The sequence below is a fragment of the Cupressus sempervirens genome, chromosome 8 (genome assembly GCF_028749045.1).
Source record: "Cupressus sempervirens isolate cs-2001-9-10 chromosome 8, ASM2874904v1, whole genome shotgun sequence".
In the NCBI taxonomy this organism is placed as follows: Eukaryota; Viridiplantae; Streptophyta; class Pinopsida; order Cupressales; family Cupressaceae; genus Cupressus; species Cupressus sempervirens.
In genome coordinates, this window is record NC_143125.1 from 470,379,753 (window position 1) to 470,389,141 (window position 9,389).

The window sequence follows — 9,389 nt, forward strand, 5'->3', positions numbered from 1 at the left end:
CCCATGGGGACTTTGAATATCAATTTGTGCTGACTCTATTTTTAGTTAAGGGGAAAATGTTTCATAGATTCTTTTTTGTTTTAGCACATCTCTACAAAAAAAGTTCTTTCTAAGAATGTAAGACAATATTCCATTACCCATCACAATATTCTTCACAATTACCAATTTGATAGAATATGATCTATTAAAATATTTTTTGTACAAGTCATGTTACATGATTTATTTTCCCAATGCAAGAATAGCCTAATAAGGAATGTAGCATGTTTCATTTATTTGAATTATTTTTTCTATTTAGCGGCTTACATTGCTTTGGCAGTAGTTTTTGAATTTTTTGGATATAGAGAATTTATAATTTTTGACATGGTCTAAGCTATACAGATCACATGGCCTACAGCTCCAAGGTTTTCTTTTGTTAGCTTAGTAGCCTTCTCTCCATACCTATCATTTACAAGTCTTTTCATTACAACTAAAGAAGTTTTTAGCACATTCTTCCTAGTAGCTTCAAATCCATTACAAACTTTACCAAAAGAATCAAGTGAAGAAAGAGCTATCTCCTTGGGTAGAAAGCTAAAGAACCTTTTTCTTGTCGATGAATTTAGGATAGATCATGTCATAAATCTTGCCACTTTTCTCTAAATAGAACACCCACTGCCACCTTGTCTGACATTCTTGAAACCCATACCTCTCTTTGAAAATGTGCCTTGAAGCTACAAAAATACTTTAAGGTACAAGTCCATTGTAGCCCTCAACAATAGCAGTGACCATTATAAAATCAGCCACACTTTTCACCCTTGTTGCTTTCATCGTAGAAGGTAGGCTATCCCTTCCATTGCCACTTCCCTTCTCACCAAAAACCCTCAAACTCTTAGAGAGATTCTGTACTAAAAAAGGGTATATCACTCTAGGTGCTTTTCTTGCTCTTGTAGAGCATGCTCCTACCCTTCACTTGCAATTGTTAAGCCATAGTTAAGAACATTTTTCATTGTTTCAACATTGTTATTACTATCATATTCCTCTTTGGGAAGCTAAAGGGAAAAGAAATAATGGCAGTGATCAACCTTGACAACTACTTCATCTTTGGCTAAGTGTTATATTCACATTTTTATCTTTCAACCTAATTGTACAATGATTTAATGTAAAAATCTATAAATCAACATGTTTCATTTTCCTCCATTTAAGGATTGTCTCTTACTAATGAACAAAAGTCAAACTCCCATATTCATGAAGTAGCATTTATTACCCATGTAATGAGATTATAATTTGAAGATCAAATCTTCATTGTCAATAAAACATTTTCTAATGTGAAAGTGTGGCCATGGCTAGTCTACCAAGCTTCAGCCATTTAGTGCTTGTCAAATATATTTTAAATTTTTTTCTTTTTCCACTAAGAGTCCAATTTCTAATTATACCAATTCAACATATTAACAATTATTGTGATTAGTGTATTTTTAAGAAACATTTGACTCAAAATTATTATAGAAAATTGGAAGTTTACTAGATAACTGCATAATTTCACCCTTACCTAGATTAATTAATCTAATTTTTTCATAAGGAAGAGTGAATATATGGTAGAAAAAGGCTGAATTTTAGGTTTTATTTAGAATTTTTTGAGTTCATTTGTGGTAAAATGTGTATAACTAAAGTTCATTTTTCCATGGTGAAGTGTTACAAGTCTTTGTCAAACCAAAGAAAGAACAACAATGGCTACCAGTTAAGGTATTGCTAATATTCTTCCGCAAGCACAATTTTTTGAGGTAAATACTAATAATATATTTGTCATTCATTTGTAGTAACTATTTTCTAATTAACTTGTGAATTTGTGCATTTCACTCTATATACTATGTGAGGCCTCACCCCAACCCATCCTAGCACCAATGATACATTGTTATTTTGATACTCATGCTGACATGTCAGAACATTATTGGATACACGAAACATTGTTATGCTATTTTGTGATGTGTGATGCTTACTTCAGTTATTTGATTTTTCCATTTAATGCTTATAAATATGTATAATGATGAAAGAAAATGTATGCAACGCTAACACATTTGGTTATGCAAGTTGACAGGTTAGAAATATGAGTAGAATTAGATAAACAACTATTTATTAAGAAAATGATGCTTTCATTTATATAATTCTCCTAATATGTAATTCAAATTATGCATGTGGTTTTGGACCTACTGATGTGTGCAATGAGTGTGCAGAAAAATTAGCCGAGACAACTCAACAAAAAAAAAAAAAGCAGAGCTAAACTACTTGTTAATTTTGTGCTAGCCTTATATTGTAATTCTTTAAAGGATGTAATTTGATCTTACTATTCTCCTAACTTTTAATTGTTCCTAATAAGCCTTTAAAGGCTTAGAAACATTAAATTTAAGTACCCCTATGGGTAAGGGTATGGGTGGGGATACTTTCCAACCCTTTAGCCTCTTAGGTTGACTCTTAGGGTCTCTTAAAAACCCTATTATAGGCTGATTTCGAAAATGGGTTGCTCTTTACTTGGGTTAGTGAAACCAAACCTCCATCTTGAGTTACTTCAAGCTTAGTAGGGTTAGGGACCATACTTAGAGGCATTTTTGGGGAGTTAGTTTTTGGTCACCCAATCCTCTAGTTTTGGAGGAAGTCTTGAAGATTGAAGGAAGAAAAAGGGAAGCTCTTGTCAAACCACCATTGCCATAACTCTTTTATGAAGGTAGGAGATCTTCACTCCATGAATGGTTCTTTGTGTGTGTTCATGTTTTGAATCTTGCTTGAATCATGTTGGAGACATCATATAATGTTGCATTCTTGTTGTGTGTTGGGATGGATTGGGAGGGATTTTATTTTTGTTTCCTTTGAGGTTATTCATATGCCTTCTTGGTGTGTTGATTATTTTTTTGAGAGATTTTCATGGGGATGTATTAGGCAACACTCACCCTTGGATAGGGAAGAAGTGGCCATGCTTGGGGAAAGGGCATTAGTTGGACCTCAATAGTGTAGAGTATCCTCTCATGGAGAGAGGAGGGAGAAAGGGTAGGGTGTATGGGCCCCTACTTGTCATCCCATACCTTGTTGTTATTGAGAACTCTTGAATGTGGAAAAGAATGAAAATCCTTGTGGATATAGCTCCGAAAGGGCCTTGAGAAAGAATGGAAATTTTTTGAAGTCTTAAGCTCCGAAAGGGCTAAGTGGAGGTATGGTGATTGACTTCTCCTATTGAGAAAATCCACCTTTCCCCTATATTGGTTCATTGTTAAACCTATTGTGCAATCGGGTGGGAATGCATGTTTAATTTGCTTATCTCCTTATGTTTTTTATCTCCATGTTGGTTCTTGTCTCTTCCATGTTTACCCTTGATGCAATAAACACATTTGATAAAAGTTCTTTTGTGGAATCCTTGAAAAAAAAATTCCATGAATTGTAATATTATGTAAATTGTAATCGAAATTGATGTAGTGGCAAAGACATCGGGTTTTCTTATTGGTTCTTTCCCGATGGAGCCTTGAACCAGGATGATTAATAGAGGAAAGAAAAAGATTATGAAATTCTTCTTGCAATGCTCTCATGTGTTTCCAAACTTTGGCATGTGTATGTGAGAAAATTAGAATGATAGTTAATGTCTTAAAGTGGGAAATTTTGAGTTTCAATTATGATAATGAAAGACAAATGGATGTGTTGAAGTTTCATTTCAATGTTTTGAACAACATCATGTAATAATAATCCTCCATTGTGTCCACCAAGTTATCACATACATGGTTAAGCTTCATTATTAATACAATTGAATTTTATAAGAATGATTCATCACCATTTTGAATTTTGAATATAGGATCATAATTCCTTGTTAAGTTTCATAAAGAACAAAATCAATATGATTAAGAGGATTATAGCTACATATGGCCTCTAGAAATGTTTAAATTCATCTTGCATATCAAAGAAATTTAGCAAGAAAACATGCCAACTCTTAGCCAAAATTGGCCTTCAAAAAAAAGGGTGCACCTACAGGCCCAAAAAGGCTCTCTGGAAAATGTATGATTTTTTTTTAAATTTCCCTAGTTACAGAGAATATTCTTTGTATTATTCTCTTGGATCTCAATAAACACCATTATTAAATCCTTAAAAGAATATATATCAAATACTTTTGAAATTTAAAATATTCTATAGAAAATTTTGTTGACATCTTTTTTCACCAATAAAACTTTTGGCATTTAATTTCCATAAGACTTGTGATACAAGTCGGATTGCCTAAAAGATTTTATTAATTTAAAAGGGAAACCCCACCTCTTGCCAGCAAGTACAGGGGTCGCATCATGCAAGAGGGCAGGAGAGTTTATATTTTTTTTTAGCAAAGTATTTTAGAGAGGGGGGGAATGGGAATTTACCAAACTACCCCCCCCCCCCCGCCCCCCCACATCATGCACTGACTTGTCGGAGGTATTGCATTGTAGAAAGGGAACATGGGTAGCTTCCGTCCCTTTCCCCCTGCCGCCACGAATTCACAGGTCATTCTGCGTAATGTGTCCCCCACGCAAGGAAAGGGGATGGACCTGCCACACGCAGGCCTTGGGCAGCGCGTGGGTAGGCCCTAGGGGGTAGGTCTTAGTCTTAGGGGGTTGAAGGGTTAGGTTAGTATTTTAATAGTTGGAATTTGTTTTAGTTTTTTTTTGTTAGGTTGTGTAATTATAATAATTCAGGTTTAGGTTAGTTTAAATTTAAGCTTGTATGTTGATTTATTTAAGTTGGGATTTAGGGATGAGTAGATTTTAAATAGGTTTAGTTTAGATTTAGTTGTGGTTTAATATGAAGTTAGCTAGGACAGTTTTAAATTTGTTTGAGTTAAATTTAATTGTTATTGTATTAGTGTTGTGCTAAATCATGTTAATTCAAAACTTAATATATGTTAGTTTATATCATAGCCCAGGTTCGTTCAAGTTAGTATTTATGTTTTGTTAGATGAAATGCATGTTAGTTTTTCAAATGAGGATTTGTGGTTACTTGATCAATAGTATTCAAGCTAGGGTATTAGAAGTTTAGATAAACTATAGATTGTTTATTCTTTTGTAATTAAAGATGACATTAATCGATAAACTAAATTGTAATTTGATGGCAATAGGAGGAAATGAATTGATGTAAGAAATGATGTTAATATTAAATTATTTTGTTATAAGTTTTAACTTAGAAAATTGAATATAGTAATTTAAACAAAATTGATGTCTCATTAATTAGTTTTATTCTATTACAAGCTTTATAGATTAATTTTAATATGGATTCATTGAACATAGGCCCAACCCTAATAGTGAACATTAAATTAATTAATTAGATCGATATGAGAACGAAGGAAGTAAAGTTAAAAATTTTATGTAGAAAGTAAAACCGTTAACATTGTTATGTACAGTAAAGGTTAGTTGGAATCTAGTTTAAAATTTAAAAAAAAGGTAATCTGAATGAAGTTTTAAGGAGTCAATTCATGACATTCAGCCGAGTGCAATTGATTAAAAATGTAACAAAAAATCAAGTTATTCATTTAGCAGTAAGGGCCTAGTTAATTAGAACATCCTTAAGGTCGTAACTATTGGTCATGGTTAGTTCCAGCATAGTTAAACCCTAAAAATTTTTGACCCTGTTGTCTTGCTTAATCTTAGTTGATCAAAAGAACATTTGTCATCCTCATTATCTTTATTAGTCAAAAAAAATTTGTGTGTGTGTTTTTTTGCCCCTTACTTTTTGGGCATGAGATTTTGGTATCAGAGCTTGGTTTCAACATTGGGAGCCTAAAACCATTATGCTTCTAAACTTAACAAAACAACTTCAATTGTGTAGGATGCCTCCTGTTACACGGAGCAACCGACGAGGTAGAGGTCGTAGGGTGAGAGGTGGAAGAGTAGGACAAGAGGTAGGACCTCCACCTGCACCACCACCTCCACCTCCACCACCACCGAACCCGAACCAAGACATTATAGATGCACTTCAGACTTTGATTGATGTGGTTTAGCAGAGGGTAGTACCTGTAGTACAGCCAGGTTAGCAGATTCCAGTTGTGGAAGCAGGGGGAACTGGAGGAGGCTGACCTAGGGTCTGAGAGAGGACTAGGAGTCCCTCGCCGAGACAGTTAGAGGGACAGGGTGAGCACGAGGAAGATTCGATACACCAGAGAGGACTCCCACATGACAGACCTCCTAGACATATAGGAGATGATATCAGGGAATTGATTCGACTCGGGCCACCTTTATTTATCGGTTCCATTGAGGGGACAATAGCAGAGGCATGGTTATAGAGTCTACAGTGGTGCTTTGGATTACATCCATATGGGAGTAATCTAAAGGCACGACTAGCAGTTCATCAGTTGAGAGGTGATGCCTCCAATTGGTGGCATCAGGAGGAGACCATTAGAGGAGTGAGCATGGATACCCTCACCTGGGAGTCATTCCTAGAGAGGTTCAGGGAGAGGTACCTGTATGAGCATTTCAGGCAGAAGCAGATAGAGGAATTTCATTCACTACATTAGAGGGGTCTCACCATGGCTCAGTATGAGAGCAGTTTTCTCGAGCTCCTTCCTTATGTCGAGTACATGAAGGACGAGAAACTATGAGTGCACCGATTTATCATGGGCCTAAATTTCTCACTTTAGGGTCCAGTTCGCATGGCCTTTCCTACCACCTTTAGACAAGTTGTTGAGATGGCACTAGTGGTAGAGGACACTCGAGGTAGATAGGAGTCACGGGATCGATCTTAGAATCAAAATTCTACCCAGCAGAGACTCCCTTGGAAAGGGAATCAGAACTACACAGCAGGGTCCCCTAAGGGCCAACAGCCTCAGTAACAAAAGCCCTAGCAGCATCAGCAGTAGAAACCCTCATAGGGTTATCATGGCTCCAAGCCCAAGCAGTGGCATTCACGGGGTCCGAGGTAGGATTAGAAAGTACAGGTTCCACAGTCACAGCCAACGAAGACTCAACAATCTTCTAGGGGTGGATTCAATGGATCTAGCAGGTCAGGAGGCCCACAGCAGTCTAGATCATAGGGTGCCCGATCCTATACATGAGGTCCATGTTACACTTGTGGTGGCATGGGGCATATTTCTAGAGAGTGTTCTCAGGGACAGTCCTCTAGTGGTTAGAGAGGGGCTTTTTCAAAGCTGATAGTTGGTGACGTAGGCAGATCTCACAGAGTTTTTGCAGTGGTTGACAACCACCAGGCCGAGCATTAGGCCATGGTTATCGAGGCTATAGGTAGTATACGAGGTAGCATGGTTACCATTTTATTTGATTTTGGAGCTACTGATTCATTTATATCTCCTTTCGTCGTGGAGCATTGCGGGCTAGTGGCAGTTAGTTAGGATGTCAGCTGGGAGGTAGATTTAGCCTCAGGAGCTAGAGTGTCAGTCTGTTCCATGGTGCATAGTTGCTTGATTTAGATTGGAGACATGTCCATGATGTCTGATCTATGTATTACCCCTCTAGGTTCTTATGATGTTGTCCTTGGCATGGACTGGCTGTATGGCCATAGTGCCAAGATGGATTGTCAACAAAAGAGAGTGGAATGTGTGGATGAGTATGGTACCTCTAGAGTAATGCTTAGGGTTAAGATACCCATATCCCTTCGTATGATTTCTGCTATGCAGCTTAGACGGTGCATGTAGAAGGGATGTCAGTTGTTTGCTATCACCATCAGTGACAGGGAGGAAGATCCTAAGGGGGAGCCATCCCTTGATGATTTTCCTATATTGTAAGAGTTTTTAGATGTCTTTCCTTCAGAGCTTCCTAGTAGGCCTCCACCTAGAGCAGTGGATTTTCATATTGATCTTATGCTAGGAGCAGAGCCAGTGTCGAGAGCACCGTACAGGATGACTACCCATGAGCTTAGTGAACTTAAGATTCAGTTGGAGGAACTCTTAGAGAAGGGGCATATTCGACCTAGTGTGTCACCTTGGGGTGCACCAGTGATCTTCATTAAGAAGAAGGACGGATCACTTAGGTTGTTTATTAATTATCGGCAATTAAACAAAGTAACCATCAAGAACCAATACCCTCTTCCTAGGATTGATGACCTCTTTGATCATTTGCAGGACGCTCAAGTATTTTTGAAGATTGATCTCAAGTCAAGCTATGATCAGTTGAGGATTGTGGATAGTGATATTCCTAAGATTGTTTTTTGTACTAGGTATGGCCACTACGAGTTCACTGTGGTACCATTCGGCCTCACGAATGTTCCAGCTGTATTCATGAGCCTCATGAATGGAGTATTTTGTACCTTTTTGGATAAGTTTGTGGTTGTTTTCTTGGATGACATCTTGATATATTCACATGATGAGAAGGAGCATGAAGAGCACTTGAGACAGGTATTGTAGAAATTGAGGGAGGACCAATTGTTTGGCAGCTTGTCGAAGTGTGCATTCTTTAGACCTAAGATACGTTATTTGGGTCATGTCATATTAGGCGATGGAGTCTCAGTAGACCCATCGAAGATTAGGGCCATCATGGATTGGTTGGCACCCACCAGTGTCACTGAGGTGAGGAGCTTTATGGGACTAGCAGGGTATTATCGATGCTTCATTGTAGGATTCTCTAGATTGGCACATCCCATCACATCTCTTCAAAGGAAGGGAAAGAAGTATGAGTGCATGGAGAAGTGTGACAGAGCTTTTCAAGAGCTCAAGAGAGCCCTCACGAGTGCACCGATTCTTGCAGTACCAGATCCATCTGCGAACTTCATAGTGTGCACTGATGCATCTTTGGACGGCATAGGGGTAGTCCTTATGCAGGATGGCCAATCCATTTCCTTTGAGTCTAGGAAGTTGAAGACTCATGAACTCAACTACCCTACTCATGACCTTGAGCTTGCGAAAGTAGTTCATGCCTTAGTGAGGTGGTGACACTTTCTACTGGGTCACAAATTTGAGCTTCATTCTGACCACCAGAACTTACAGTACATATTCACTTAGCCAAACCTTAATGCTAGGCAGAGAAGGTGGATGGAGTTCCTTTGTGAGTATGATTTTGATGTTCATTACATCAAGGGGAAGGAGAATATAGTCACAGATACCTTAAGTAGAAGGCCCCATGAGTTATCATCTATGACTACTTGTACTGATTTGAGGGAAAGGATTCTTGAGCACTTGCCAACGGATGAGCTTTATGTAGAGGTTAGTTAGGTGGTGCATTCTCAGAGACCCTTAGAAGGGAAGTATTCAAAGTATTCCTTGGATTTTGATGGACTATTGCACCATAGAGGACGTATGTATGTACCCCTCACTAGGGGATTGCACAAGTTCATTATACTTGAGGCTCACAGAGCACCTTATGCAGCGCACCCCAGTGTTAAGAAGTTACATGCAGATTTGAGGCAGTTATATCACTGGCCAGGCATGAGAGTGCAGATTGCTAACATAGTTGCAAGATGCCTCGAGTGTCAGA

General features: G+C 38.0%; 1 pseudogene; it reads right to left on the bottom strand.

Annotated features, from left to right (window-relative positions):
* Positions 1-299: 299 nt before the first annotated feature.
* Positions 300-4,483, bottom strand: LOC149543270 (protein EARLY-RESPONSIVE TO DEHYDRATION 7, chloroplastic-like; annotated as a pseudogene).
* Positions 4,484-9,389: the final 4,906 nt, after the last annotated feature.